General features: G+C 38.2%; 1 protein-coding gene across 8 annotated transcripts in view; it reads left to right on the top strand.

The window, feature by feature from the left end:
- pard3aa (par-3 family cell polarity regulator alpha, a) overlaps positions 1-16,545 on the top strand; it is a 460,369-nt gene that overhangs the window by 285,178 nt on the left and 158,646 nt on the right. The window lies entirely within an intron of this gene.

Here is a 16,545-nt window from a genome sequence, read left to right as displayed (position 1 = left end):
TGTGAAAGCCCCTTATGTTGATGGCTCTTGGTCAAAATAGCTGCAATGTGGGACAGTCTTTATGGGGATAGTCATATTTTTGTGCTGCAAGACTATGTACAGTATGCACACACACACACTGTTTATATATGTCTTGACCTTCTGTTTCCACCGGAAATATACGCTTTAAATACACAGATGAATCAACACCTGGACACACACAGGCTCAGCCCAGCCAGTCCCAGCATGCTCCTGTGGTTTTGTAAATGGGGGTTAATGTCATTTTCAAGCCTCTGTCTCATCCAGCATGACTCTTTCAAGTCAGTCCTGATTTTTCTCAAACTCAGCTCCATTTCTAGTCCTGCCAGACGATTGGAATCGACAGACCAATCCTTTCACCGTCATGCTTGTCATTTCACAATCGACTACTCAGTCTTGAACAATAAGCTCTTTAGTACCTGACGCAAACCCTGATCTTCCTCCTCCTCCTCATCCCCTGCTTTTCTTCCACTTCTTGTTTTCTCTCCTCTTCTTGTTCTGAGCTTGTCTTCTGCGTGTGTTTCTCATTGCAGTGTGATAATGCGTCAGTCAATGACGTCTCGTTCTCCTCAACAGAGTTACAGTGGCAAATGCGTCTGATGGCCGATTGCACTTTCAAAGCCTTCTAGCGTTTTTTGGCCTTTTGTTGTAATTTGAATTGATAAATTTAAGTCGATAGAATAATAATATATTTTATTATTATCACTAATACTATATAACATGTTATATATATATATATATATATATATATATATATATATATAAATATTTATACATCATTTATATTATATATAAATATAAATACTTAATATATAAATATATATACATATATATATTTAAATATATACATGCATATGTGTTTATTTATATATACAAAATAATTATACACAGTACACACACATATATTATATCAACACAAATTTTGGATGTGATTAATCGTTGCCCAGGACCTATATATACATATACATACATATATATATATATATATATATATATATAAACAAAATCAGATCTCAAAATTGTCTTTCACCTTGTGTCTCTGTTTTTCACTTCTCATTCTTTCCTAGTTGGTTTACACAAATGTATGCATTGACACTTTTTCTCTAAAAGCATGCGAGTGAATCTTCCCCATCTCCTGTGCGGAGAAACTCTAAAACTTCTCAGAAAGCAGCACTTCAGAGAGTTTAGCTCTACATCTTCTCCGGAGGAAAGTAAAAAGGCAAAGTTTGAGAAAGTTTACCTCAGGGATGATGGCACCCTTCAGCTATTGTAGGCCTGACACGTTGTCATATATCTCATAAACTTTAGTTTTCTCGCCACATGCACCTGAGAATAGTTTCGCCACTTGTCAGTCACTTGCATGACATGTTATTTGTGTTTGTGAAAACATGAAAATTGCAACAATAACAGATGACACATTAAATGGCCCATTACTGACGTTCTGAATGACAGAATGTCCGTCCCGTAACTTTCTGCGCTGTAGGACGAGAGGTTGGACCTTGATGTATGTGTTTGTCAGAGGTCATCTTCTAAAGGACCCGGGTGAAGACCTGCCTGACACCGCGTGCTGCATCACTGTCAGGGAAATAGTCTTCAGGAGCCACAACTCCTTTCACACATATTAGCTGTCACTCAGGAGGGAGCAGACATGGCAGGTTTGAGCTACAAGGTTAGCGAGATAATGTCGTCTCGTGGCTGTTATGACAGGTCGGGATGAGGAATGAAACTTTAAAGCTTGAAAACAGACTGAAATGGGGAAAAAAACTCACAAGAATAAAGTGCTATAAGTACAAATTGATAGTTGACACAATTTAGGGTACAATTTTTATATGACTGGATAAAGGAGACTATTAATCTTAGGTTGAGTTGTGGTCTTAATGTTCTTTTGGTTAGTTAGTTTCTTGTTTTTGTCTTTATTTATACCTGTCACTATTTCATTATAAATGGTCTTGCAACTAACAAACAAACAAACAAATAAATAAATAAATAGTGTTATTCATCTGAATTAATGTACGTAAAAACAAACAAAATCAACATGTTGCAAAATGTTGTTTAACTTTTACCTGCCAGTGTTTTTTTGTTGTTTTTTTTAAGCATTTTGATAATTTTCACAAAACTTTCATGGTCCCCAGAATATTTTGTTGTATGAATATCTGAAAATGGAATATTTTAATATCCATTTTACCTATCCATCCATCTACAGGACCATTTATACTGGCAGGCATAAATAAAGACAAGGAACATGATAATAATGATAAAATCCAATAAAAAAAGAAATGTAAAAAAAGCAGTGTCCGAAGAAACGTGTGAACTTTGGTTTCAATGACAGGGCCGAGCATAATGGAGCATAATTCACCACTGTAGTGCATTGTGTTTGACATTTCAGACAAATCACGTCCTGAACGACAAAAAACAAAACAAAAAACAATTTAAAATGGGATCCGACCTTTGAGACTGAAATGCATTTCCGAAAATCAGATTTTAATTGTCTTTCAAACCAAATACGAATGATTTCACGTCATTCTCTGCTGTTCAGGTTGCAAATAATTCAACCGATTTTGCCCTCTTCTCTCCATCTTTTCTTGTCACACGTAACATATTCCTTCTTCCTAGAGGTGAGGTGTGAAATTGCACCTTTTCTGTCTGGCAGCCGTGCTGTAGATGTTGGATTCTCGTAGTCTTTTATGTCCGAGTTGCACTTAGTGCTACTTTAACAAGTTAAACACAGTTAAAGTGACACACAGAGGGACTTTTTTCAATCATTTAAGGCAATGCGCTGTACCATTTTGAATTTGCCCTTCACAACTGTTGATTTGGAGAGAGAAGTGCCTCTAAGTGTGTGACGGGAAAGGTTAGCCCCATTAAACAGCGGAAATAGGCACTGTGGCTAATGCTCGTACCAAAAAAACGAGGTATACGAGTCCATTAATAGTCCTTTGTGTAAAGACTCACTATAGTCTGCCCATACAGAGACATATTGAGTATATTCTGAATGAATCTACCTCTGAACGACAGTCATTACAGTTGCGAATGCCTTGTGCACTTCAGGTAATCACAGTGGCAGAACATCTTAGAGTGTAGCCATTTAGACAGAGCACTGGAAATCATCTTTGCCACCTTTCAACAGGTAGAAAAAAGAGAAAGAAGTCATATTGCCTGTAGGATAAGGTCATAAGCCATGTTGGATTAGCACATGATAATAGTTAGGCTGCATAATATAGGCTATTACCACCACAACATTGTGAGGAAGGTAATTTTGAAGTCATCATTTGTGACATTCAGCGACTCTTCTGTGAAATCTGATTGTGCTTCGGCTAACAATTTGGCTGGCGATTAAGCTTGAGATTTGGTAATAAGGCTTGTGATTCAGCTAGCAATTTGACTAGTAATTTAGCTTGTGATTTACTTAGCAAATTGGTTAGCTTGGTAAGCTTGTGATTTGGTTATTGTTTAGTTAAGCACTAAAGCTGTGATGTAGCCTAGCTATGATTTGACTAGAATTTTAGCTTGTGATTTGGTTAATGATTAGCAATAAGGCTTGGGATTTAGATAATATTTCACTATTCATTGAGCTTGATTTAGTTAGTGATTAAGCTTGTGATTTGGTTAGCGTTTACCTAGCAGTAGGCCTAACTCTTGTGACTCAGCTACAATTCAACTAGTGGTATATATTGTAATTTACTTAGCAATTTGGTTTGTGATTGGCTAGCAATTGCAACTGTGTGTTTTGTAACTGTTAAATTACTTACAGGTACCGTACCTTTAATCATTATGTATACACTTTTATCCAAGTATGCAGAATGCTGCAACAGAACTGATTTATCTGAGGGAGACGCAGACATGAGGGAAAATGCTTTGGAAACTCGTATATCAGAGCGCTAATTATCTTTAGACTGCTTTTATTCCTTAAACATAAAACTAATTAACAGGAAAGCTAATGTTGCTTGTCTTTGCAGCTGCATTAGCGATTAAACTTAACTACTTCAAAGTTAAACTCCTTTTTTTTTTTTCATGCGCTTCTTCTGATGTTTTGTCCACCACCAAAACATTAAGTTGCAAATTAATGAATCCTGAAGCTTACTGTAAGCTTGTAATATTTTATCTTTGTGTAATATCTGTTCTCATATAAAGAGATAAAAGAGACATAACACTAAATATCAGTCAGAGTGATGGGCGGGGCTTAATCTGACAGTGCCATCACATTGATTGGCTGCAGTGGCTGTCAGTCAGAGTGATGGGCGGGGCTTAATTTGACAGCTCCATCACATTGATTGGCCGCAGTGGCTGTCAGTCAGAGTGATGGACGGGGCTTAATCTGACAGTGCCATCACATTGATTGGCTGCAGTGGTTGTCAGTCAGAGTGATGGGCGGGGCTTAATCTGACAGTGTCATCACATTGATTGGCTGCAGTGGTTGTCAGTCAGAGTGATGGGCGGGGCTTAATCTGACAGTGTCATCACATTGATTGGCTGCAGTGGTTGTCAGTCAGAGTGATGGGCGGGGCTTAATCTGACAATGCCATCACATTGATTGGCCACAGTGGCTGTCAGTCAGAGTGATGGGCGGGGCTTAATCTGACAGTGCCATCACATTGATTGGCCACAGTGGCTGTCAGTCAGAGTGATGGGTGGGGCTTAATCTGACAGTGCCATCACATTGATTGGCTACAGTGGCTGTCAGTCAGAGTGATGGGTGGGGCTTAATCTGGCAGTTCCATCACATTGATTGGCCACAGTGGCTGTCAGTCAGATCGATTGGCGGGGCTGTCAGTGGGATGAGCTGATGGCTGTTAAACTGTGTGAAGATGTAGCGTATACACTGAGCCTCACATCAATCTAACTGGCAGTGTGAATCCACCTCTCGCAAGTCTCTACTACACAGGCTACTTGTCAAGGTATAATGCAGCAGGTGGCAGATACACATCCCGGCCTGAATCAGATGTGTTTTTTCTTTCTCCATTTCTCTTTTCTCCTGTTGTGTCTTGGCCAGGATTTTGTGGGATACGTTGTTTAAAAGAGTGGTTATTTTAATAAAAGTACAGAAAGTATGCAAGATCTTGGCAGTAATCAAGGATTTATTTGATGTGGAGTGAATTAAAGCAGTCTTGTTCGCTGTGAGCACAACTTTGTCTAAATTGAAAAGTCCAGTCAGAAGCAGAAAATCTCACTGTGTCGCAAATTGCGGACCCGTCAGTCACGTCTGGACGTGCTGTTTCGCAGGATAATTTTTTCACACCACAGGGATCATGGAAATGTACTTCACCTGTTGATGGCTGGAGAATTGACAACATTTGCCGGCCATGAATATTTCTAACTGACGTTTTCTTATTGTGATTTTTTTAGAATATATATATTTATTTAGTCTTTCACTGAATCTTTGCAATAAGCAGTGTGAAAAGCTGGTGAATTGCAGAAGCATATTTAAAGTAAAAATCAGGCATTTTTTTTCAAACATTTTTATTTTGTTTGCTCAACGATTTATTTTAAAACCATCAACTCTTACTAACTAAGCTTATGATAGAAAATTGTGCAATTCAATATATTAAATTCAGATCAATCTGATTTACTCGCATTTATTTAACATAATGTATCAGTTATCGAAACATTACAATAAAAAAAACCTAAGAAATAACAATAAAAATTTAACTTAAATGTTTTTGAAAGAAGTCTCTTCTGTTCATTGAGGCTGCATTTATTTAATAAAAAAGTTTGAAATCTATTTTAATCTACTTTAAAATGTAGCAGTCTTCAGTGTCACGTGATACTTTAGAAATAATGCCAATATGAAGATTTGCAGCTCAAGAAAATTATCAATGTTGAAGAAAAAATTGCTGCTTCATATTTTTGTGAAAATTGTGATGCATATTTTCAGGATCCTTTGATGAATAGAAAGTTCTAAAGAACAGCATTTATTTGCAATAGAAATATTTTGTACCAGTGTAACAAAGCTCCTAACTATCATCCTTGTTGAATAAAAGTGTTAGTTTCTTGTTTGTCTATTTTGACCGAATTGTATTTACTCGCCAAAGCTGACTTGTTGCCTAAATCAGCTTTTAGGAAGGATAGGAATATAATCTATATATAGATAGAGAGATGCGAGAGAGGAAAAGTTGAGCTTTTAATATTTCACTTTTTCATCACATCTCTCCGTGAATCCCGAGCTGTGACCTTCTTTTCCTCAAGGTATATTTGTCTCTGTATCTCTACTCTCTTGTGAATGGCACAGGAGCAGAACTAGAATGACAGAGATATGCTGGGAATTGCATCACACCAGCAGCGCCTCCTCAGACTCCCTCGGCTTCTCTTAAGTGGTTTGTCTCCGCCTGTCAGATTAGCACACCCGCTGTATTAATCTGCTGATGAAGACTACAGGATAATGAGAGCTGTTATGCTAACAGGTGGAGGGTTGATGAGAGATAACAGACTTGCAGTGACCACGAGAGCCTGAAACGCTCGCAGAACGAGAAGAGAGAGACCCGCTCTTATTGTTGTTTCTCCCTGTGACCTTCCCCTGTGATATTACTGTCAGGGACCTGACCTCTAGAGTGTTACACACACACACAAACAATGCATGTGTACATATTAGGCCTGTCATTTAACACATTCATTCACTGCAATTAGTTCTAAAACAATAACATCACACAACAAAACGTGAGCTTAGAATTATAAGGTTTTATCTCCGTTTAGGGTAGTTCTGAGATATTGAGCATCAAAGTTTTTACATCCCAGCTGGCAATGGAGAGATGGAACCTTTTTATTTTATTAATAACTACTAACAACATATTTTTTTACAAAAATAACACCACACAGGCATTAATAAACACCTAATGGATCAGATTATGTCAAAAACTCAATTTCGACCAAAAGTGGAGATAGAACCTTATAATTCTAAGCTCACGAAAATACACACAATTAATGGATTCCCATCATGTAAATTCTGCAGTAAGGATTTTTCAGATGGTGATACTATTAAAGAGGAAATATTATGCCCTTTTACAAAGTTTTGGGCTCTACTAGAACAGGTTTTCCTGCTTGAATGTTGATTATTCTCCTCATATTCTCCATTGTTGTGGCTCCTCTCTTCCCAGTCTGTCAGTAACGCTCTGTTTACTTCCTGTCTCTATGAAGCCCCTCCTTCTGAAAAGCACACTGTGCTCTCATTGGTCGGCTGGAGAAGTGTGTTGTGATTGGCTTCGAGTGTGTTTGGGAAATGTCCCGCCCCTTACCATAACCACCAGTTTAACACACTACTAACTAACTCAACCAGGCCCCGCCCCTTTATTCTGCGTATAAATTATTATAATGAGGAATATTGTGACGTGTTCGTTCCCGGAAGAAACTCAAGACTACAATGGAGGCGTTTCAGGAGTTCAGAAACACTGACACTGATATAGAGAATACAAGTGCACATCAAGGGTGCGTATAGTATACGATTCCTTGTGAATTGTAAAATGACAATGGGACACTGTCCCGTCTCACGGGCCTCACAGATGCATGAAGCAAGACCTCTAATACACACCAATTGCACTAGTTGACACAGGGACTAAATGTAAGATTGTAGTCTGGCCAAGAACACTATTTTTTGAAGCTTTTGACTGCTTTTAAAGGCTCTCCACCTCTGGTAGAGCTCAGAAGGATTTCTTTTTGTCAATTTCTGTAAGGTCATGAATTTGTGATATCTGACTTTAAACTGATCTCAGCTGTGTGTCTGAAAAAGCATCGTGAGTTAAGTTGATCTACGATCCACTTAGGTGTATGATGCTGTTGAGAAATACAGCCTTGGTTGGCTAATACAGCCGTGCTTATGAGAAGATTTTTGCTTTTGCTTTGTTAAAACCTGCAAGTTTTAACTTCAAATTTGTACAAAGGATAGTGTATTCTCTAGTATTCTCTTGAGCTGATGTTGTACTTCAATTCCACCAAACAAAGACTGTGAATGACTTTTTTTAAACTTCCCATCTGGATTTCAGTTATAAAATAAATCTGTGTTTAGGTCTTTCTCAGAGAAAGTTTGTGTGATTGCCCCTGAACTGTCAAAACTTATGAAAGACAAATTATCTCTCATTAAGACTGAGGAAGCTGCTTTTCTTCAGTTTTTATTATTTCTAGTTTAATCACCATAATAATGTTGTTAAATTGTTTAACAAATGAATATCTTAAATAACTAATGATTATGCTAAATTATATCCATTAATAGTCTGTTGTTAATGTGTACTCGAACCATTTGATTTTCATTTACATTTATGCATTTGCATAAGTGACATGCATTGCATTCAAGGTAGACATTTTATTAGTTGCTTTCCCTCGGATTCGAACTCATGGCCTTAGCATTGCTAGCCGTGCTTTAATGATTGAGCTACTGTACATGCAAGCTAATATTAGAAAGCTAATGTTGTTAAGAAAGACAACTTATGGTTACAACTATTTGGCTAAGATGTTAAGTTTCTGAGTTGTCACAGTAAAGGTAATTAATGGAACATACTGTGAGTTTCGAACCTAAACCATCTGGTTACTGTCACAGTGGTTGGGTTGAGCTGTTTTGCTGGTTTTAAAGTTGTTTTGGGCACTTATCATGTTGTCAGGCTGGGATAGCAGCTCTCTGACCAACTATACCAGCAAACCACCATTAAAAATATATATTTTGGCTGGGAGTGGATGCATTGCATTGTTCTTTTGATGGCGGAGGCTCTTTCTTTCACTATTTCCTGTGTTTACAGTATAAGCCCATTCTCATGTAACCACACTCAAATCAAATGTGACTGAGTTAATGTTGCCAACACATGTGATGAAATATAATGTCAAATGGTCACTGTACTTTTGGAAGATGTATTCTGAAAAACACAGCGGAGAGGCGGTGGCATCAAAGACCCTCAGATCTCAATGATAACCTGCTGGATTTCCCCGACCACTGCAAGTCACTGTGGATGGACATTCATGACAAACACTTGGCTTTCACTCAATCCCCTGCTTCTGGGAAAATGTGATTGTTGATGACTTTGTTCCTAAATACATGGGAGGTTGTGATTAATACCACATGTTGGCCTATTTCTTTCATTTAAAAATGTTTTTGGATTACCGGATTACACAAAGTTGCATTATGCTTTTTTTCGATGACTGGAGGAAACTGAAACCTTCTTGTTCCCCCAGGTCTGTTTCGGTGAAGCCCAGCTTTCAAATCGCCTTCTTTAGATGCTCTTGAAATAAACCCAGTGCACCGACTCTTCTCAAAAGCTTTTGCTCACTATGAGCTAAATCAATGAGACTGAAAACTTGCTTGAATCTGCTTGAATACCTGGGAAAATTGAAGTCTTATGGCATGACCTTTCATTTTGTGCTTAAATTTGGGTTGAAGTCACATTTTGGACCTTATGAACACCTCAACCATCTTAAAAACCATCCTGGTGACCTGCAGATGTCATATACTGGATGGTGGCAGTCTGATTTGTTGCCACCAGGACAAGCTCAACTAGCTCAACCAACAAGACCAGCATGTTCAACCAGCTTCGCCAGAAATGACAGTTTCTTCAGCTACATTAACTTAAAGTTGCTTAATTTTAAGGTTTCTACGCTATATTTTATTTGACTTTATACTACGGGGTTGTTGAATGCTTTATTCTGATTGGTTGACAACCGTTTGCACTTATTTTTTTAGTTAATACACAGCTAAAGTAGTTCCAGGCATGTTTTGACCGCATTATAGTTCCATATCACATCACCAAATTATTTACGTTGTTTCAAACAGCAAAAGAACCAAAACCCACAAAGATATTGACCAAGCAAATAAATATAGCAAACAATATGATACAAGTATCAAATTAATTCAGTTTGTGCCACAAATTTATGTTTTACTATTAATGGAAAGCCTGCTCTCTTTCTCTTGCTCTCTTCCCTTCGCGTCATGGCCGCATTACCACCTCATTCATTTTCCAGTAATTCAACAGCCCATCATCAATTATTCCTTACTTGAGTTTTCCCACACTACAAGAAATACAAGTAGGAACTTTTCTGATAAGTGATTGTCCAAACTCCGCTTCCCTCCACCAACCATCCTGAAACCCTACTGCCCTCTTTCATTCTGGACGCAGCATCAAGGAACCGTTTCATTCAAGTTTATTTGTTCGAGCCCCGATTTGGGTGGCCAACGCTGCTGTCTACGCCAATCACTTGATTCCCACAATGGCTTGATTCTGGGTCCAGCAAACAGGCAATGGGGGGGACTATTTGTTATAGCAAGAGAGACCCTGCAAGGGATCGTCTGATCGCAGCGTGACAGAAAACAACAGCAGTCCGCCACCATGCCATCAGCGCCCTGCGAGGAGAACATCGTGCAGATTAAACAGAAGAGGCAGTTACAAACACAAACAGCTCCTTCATGAGACCCAACAGTTTGGGAAAGACTGCACATGATTGCCTTGATGTTTATCCCCAAATGACCTGAATCAAATGTCCTCGGGATGCAAGCATGATGCAGAGGTTTGGAAATCTTCACCGATTAAACAAAAGCATGATGTGTTTGGGAAGAAAAGATCTTTTGGGTAAAGCAACAGTCTTTTGTTTTTGCTTCAGTCATCCAGTTCGAGCCAAACTGCGTCCTGTTTAGCTTGCATTATGAAATTAATTGTCGGATGAATATCGTAATAAATGGATCATGCTAAAAATGCATAAAACAACAAGTTTCTTGAGGTTGTTTTTCGATGAGTAACAATCTTTTTGCACTATTGGGGCCACATCCAAACTAAGGCTACGTCTACATTAATCCGGATACATTTGAAAACGGCGTTTTCGTTTAAAAACGCTCTCCGTCCGCACTAGCGTTTTCAAATGCTTTACAGAAGTTTCTCATCCACACTGAAACGTCTGAAAACACCAAATTCACCTTTCAGTGCATGCGTAAAACCTTATAAAAGCTCACTGAGATGATATTTACGGAAAAAAATAAATAATAGAGTTATTGCGCAATTCTTCTGGCAGGATCATTTTATTTAGCAAAATATCTCAGCATTCAGTGATCGTCCTGGTCGCTCTCACTCACCATTATATGTTTGGTCTAAAACGCAACATGTTTTACCGCAGGACCGCAAATACGAGTGAGTTTTCTGTCATCTTTGCAGGACTGTGATATGAAGACTGTGCAAAGTAACATATTTTAGCAACAGTGTGAAAGTGAATAGCACATAACAGGCACAACACCAGTATAAACATTAATATCTATGGGTTCAGTATGCATCATGTGACTAAACTTACATCATCATTTTTAAATACCTCCGTTTTGACAATCCACGCTACAACGCGAAAACGGCGGTTTTCATTAATAAAAACGCTGTCTCAGTGGACGGAAGGCCAAAACGGAGAGAAAAAGGAAAAGTGTGTGTGTTTGTGTGTGTGTGTGTGTGTGTGTGTGTGTGTGTGTGTACCTACTTAACTATATTTTGGGGTCAAATTTGTACACAGAAGTGACCAAAACCTGCCAAAATCTCCAAAAATCTCCCTTTAGGGACGTCCTCATTTGTAAATCTGGCATAAAAATAAACTATTTAAAGTTTTTTTTAAAAATGTACAAATGCAGAAAGTTTTGTGTGATGGGTCGGGTTAGTGTAAGGGAAGAGAATATACAGTTTGTACAGAATAAAACGAAAACGTATTAGTGTGGACAAGGCCTAAGATGACAACAGTTGTTCTTACTTTTAACCCACCCAACTCTTCACATCATGCCGACTCTCATCCACGTTCTGGTTAATGGATCTAGACGAGGTGCTGAGGAGATGTCAGCAGGATTTGTCAGTCGCTAACACCCTCCCACCAGGACAAAGCACTCTGAAGAACATCCAGCAGAGTTTTTTAGTACATCAGTCCCAGAAGCTTACTGGCAGGTACATCATTGTGCCCTTCACAAATCATTAGAAATTAGCTGTTTGAGATTCTGTACTCCTCTACTGTACAAGTCTGCTGGTTTCCCGTCCTCTTCTCAGAGTTTAATGCATAATAATCCAAGTACGCCTTCGCTATTTTCCTTGTCCTGCAATTAAGAGGTCCGTTTTTAAGCAGATTTTTTATGATTCACCGTGAAATCATGAGCGAGAGTGGGTGGACGGGGGATCTAATCTTAATAAAACGGTAGGCCAATTAGTCGACCACAGCAGAATTGTGGTCTATGCGTTTTTATCTTCCATGTTAAAGACTTTCACCTTTTCACTGTGTCACAGTGGCTATTTCTATAGGTGTCCTTTACGCCATTTAGAAGAGCCAAGAGTAATGCCGGGAAACAGGAGGTCAGCACTTGTGTCAAAAAATCTGTAGGAATAGCCTCATTTACTGCAAGAACATGACTGTGTTCAGCACTAAAGCCAATTAAAACCATGTTCTGCATAAGCAAAAAGAAAAAAGAAAAAAAAAGACCTTGCATGGACATTCTGCCTCTTTCATGTTTTGGATCCTTTCTTTTTTGGGTGTTATTTCTTTTTTCATGTGGATTAATCCTGGTCACAGACAGTTTCTTGAAATTTTTCATGTTGTGGGATCAGTGGCATGACCCCAAATTTTTTTAATTAATTGAAAAAAAAATAAAAAATCATTCAAACGTATTTCTTCTCAAGTTTTGAATCAGACTTGAATCAATCTATGACTTTTCTATGACAGGCTGTTTTTTATTTAATTGCTGAATTCAAATAGATTTTTTTTTTTTTTGGAGAAGTTAACCGAGACATTAAAATTGATGTCTTGAACCAATTTCATCTCTTGAAATTAAAGTTTTTTAATTCAAAATAGGAAATGATATCACCCATTGAAGACCCTCATGAATATAAAATATCATACTGTATAATTTGAACGCAAAGTTAGTTCAGGTGTGGTGTGACTCCCTAAAAAACGTAATAATATTTATGAATTAATTCATAGTTTGTGTTAAAAAAAAAAATGCATTGAAATGCATTGGGGCTGTTTACACAACACCGTTTTCAAATAAAAACGGAAAACTTTGTATTCGTCCGTTCATGTACACGACAATGGCGTTTTGGGGGCCTGAAAACAAAAACTTTTGAAAATGGGTTTCAAAGTGCAAGTTTTTGAAAACGATACAGTTATCGTCTCCGTGTAAACTACAAAAACGTGACTCTGTGAAAACGGTGACGGCATGCACGTGTGTATTACGTGTTCAGTCTATAGGCATGTGTGTCTGGTGTGCTCTGTAGAAGAATGCGTATGTGCGTAGTGACATCGCCACCTACTGGCCTGGCATGTATAATACAGCGTGTTTAGTAGTTTCCGCGGATCCATGTGAATGGGGATTGTCTTGACAACATTGTCATCTATACAAAGAAAAAACATTTACATTTTGTGTACATCATTGTCATGCACCCTAAGATGTGTAAGGGAGAGCGGGGCACAACCTAACACAGTTTGGTTTTGGCTCAATTATTAAACAAATAATTAGTTTTTTTTTTTTTTTTTTTTTTTTTTTACACAAGCAACAGACACATCTCTGCTACAAATGAACATTACATGTATTTTCATACAGTTGCACTGAAAGTGACAGAAGTGCAAATGTGACAACTTACCCCATATGCAGGGTTAATTGTAACAGACAGAGGGGTTAGTTGTAACACTTGTGTGTAACGTACATAATTCAGTACTAGTTTATAGTTTGATATTGTTTGTACATCTGTATAGATAGATATCCATACATCCATCCCTCATCCAGTCATCCTTCTATTATGGATCAATATCATGGATAGAGATATAGGAAAGGGCTGCACAGTTTTGCAATATATAAATAAATAAAATCATCAAATATAGTAATTGCTATTGAATTATTTTTGTGTGTGGCAGCTGCATGCAACATTATTATTATTAATAATAACAGTAATAATAATAAAAACAAGTTCAAAATCACATTTTAAAGGGTAAATAATAAATAAACAAGTGATCAATGCATAGTAAACAAATGTGAAAAATAATCATTGCCATTTAAATTCCAACATTGTTTGTGAAAGTCCAACAAAGTTAAATGTGGCAAAATAAATATACAAATAAATGAATACTCAAACCTGAAAAGTTGTGGCTCCCTGTTTCCATTTCATTATCATTGTACACTTGGCTACTGTGTAAAACATAGTTTAATCCTATAGCTAACAGTTGCTCGGAGTTGCTGATATGTTTCAAAATGGTGCTGTGTTAGCCAACAAGACAGTGATCAAGGTCATATAAAGTGAGATTCGGTGACGTACACACACAACTCAGAAACCGAAAACAACATATGATGAAAAAATTGACTTTGTCCAGAATCTTCACGAAATCTTATTAAAACTTTCCACAAATCCGCGGGCGACCGTCTTCTGGCAGCGAGAGAAAGAGCGGAAACACAACCTGACCCTGACTAACTGTGTAAAAGTTACATACACACCTACACACACACTCAGTATTTCACTCCAGTGTTATCGGTCTAATGTTTTCCTCCTCCACTTGACGTATTCATCATTGCCGTGATGTGCTGGGCTTTGACTGTTTTCGCTGTTTCTCTCGAGCGTGTCTGCGCATATGTTTCCGTGAATATATCGGTGTACACACACGTATAAACGTCTTCTCACCTCCACAACTGTGAAATTCAAGTTCACGCTATTGCACACACACATACTTTCATTTGTACTCGGGTGTGTATCTGCACGCCAGCGAAAGAAGTTTTTCCATATGTCCTGACCCACCGCTCAGCGAGAGAGTGTGTTTGAGAAGCTGATGCATTATGGGTGATTGCTCTGAGATCGAAGCTCTTGTGGCTCTTCACCATCAAGGTTTCTTGTAAACATCCAGGCCAGCTTGAGAACTCCAGAGCCACCAATGCTTTACGTGTTCTTATGTTTCTTGAGTCTTGTGTCAAGCGGGCTGTTTCATGTCTTACCCCTGCGAAGCTGAAAGTGGCCGTTAAATGTCTCACCTCACGGCTCATCCTCAAGCTGGGCTTTGTAAATATTTGAATCTCACTCTTAAATCAGCCGAAGCTTTGGTTTGTGTACGTGTTAATGATCTAACGATGAAAGTTTAGCACAGCAGATTGTTAATTACTGGACTGCTCAAGTCTGCGTCGGATGGATTAGTCCAAGTTAAATCAGTCTCACGGGTCAGGGCTGTGACTCTGTTCACTGAAGACTCATGCTGTTCATTCGCTGTTTTACTCGGCATTTCTAGAGGCGTTTAACCATACGCTCTGATGCTAGCGCACTAAATCCACATGACAACGCTTCTCTAATGAACTCTACTAATTATCCAAGATGATATACACTTATTAACAGGACCAGCCTTCCTAGATTGATCATATGTTAAGATATGTCAGTTGCTTTCAGTTAAAACTGGGAGTATTTTAGTCTGGGAGTGAAACCAGGTTTTGATCTTTAACCATTAGGCCTCAACCCTCCTCCACCCCCCCCCCCCCCCCCCCCACCCCACCCCCATGTCTCATGACAGTTTCTTATAAATTCATGAACCTAAAAATAAGGGTTTCATCATATGATACGTTTTTATTCTGTACAAACTGTATATTCTCTTCCCTTACACTAACCCGACCCATCACACAAAACTTTCTGCATTTGTACATTTTTAAAAAAACTTTAAATAGTTTATTTTTATGCCAGATTTACAAATGAGGACGTCCCTAAAGGGAGATTTTTGGAGATTTTGGCAGGTTTTGGTCACTTCTGTGTACAAATTTGACCCCAAAATATAGTTAAGTAGGTACACACACACACACACTTTTTCTGTCCACACTCTTTTCCTCCACACTCCAACACAAGGTAAAACCCAGATGTGGCCCATGTTGAAGTGTTCATTAATTGTTGTCATGTGCTAAAGCTGAAGTCTCAGTCGGTGTGTGTGCTCGGCCGAACGATGCAAAATACATAAACCCTCATTTATTTCTGTTAAAGCATTTTGTTGTCTGGGACACTGAAACTAAATATCAGTTTTATTTTTGCTGGGAGAACACAGGGTTATTTTTCGTGTAGGAGTAATTGCATTTGATTGCTCCTAAGCTGCTAAAGTTGCGTAATGACTTCGAGTTGAAATATATACACTTGGAACGAAACACGGCGGAACTCCAGAAGTTCATGTTTGGATGGAAATCCCTCATTTTAATTGTGAACATGTGCACTGTTGTTGTGCTCAAGCTCTGACTGACTTGTGTATTTTTCAGAGCTTGTTGACTTACAGTAAATGACCTTTTTTTCTACCTGTGTTTGGTTTAGTAAACTCTCTGCTCAAACAAAATGTAATTGTGGCATTTGCGGTACAGTAATAATAATGTTGTTGCACGGTGCATGAATGTTTATTTACAACATTTTGGTTATATGTGAGTATACACCCTACATTTTTAGACGGATTTTAGTGACTTTTTTTTTTTTTAAGCTACAGTTTTCTCAAAGCCAGATTGTTCTCCAGATTAATGAAGCCCAGCTCAAAAATAAACACACATTTATGCGAGATGTTGACCTCTCTCTCTCTCTCTCTCTCTCTCTCTCTCTCTCTCTCTCTCTCTCTCTCTCT

The sequence above is a fragment of the Abramis brama genome, assembly GCF_963993115.1.
Source record: "Abramis brama genome assembly, chromosome: 24".
Taxonomy (NCBI): Eukaryota; Metazoa; Chordata; class Actinopteri; order Cypriniformes; family Leuciscidae; genus Abramis; species Abramis brama.
The sequence above is the reverse complement of the archived record's forward strand: the minus strand, read 5'-3'. Positions and strand labels throughout refer to the sequence as shown.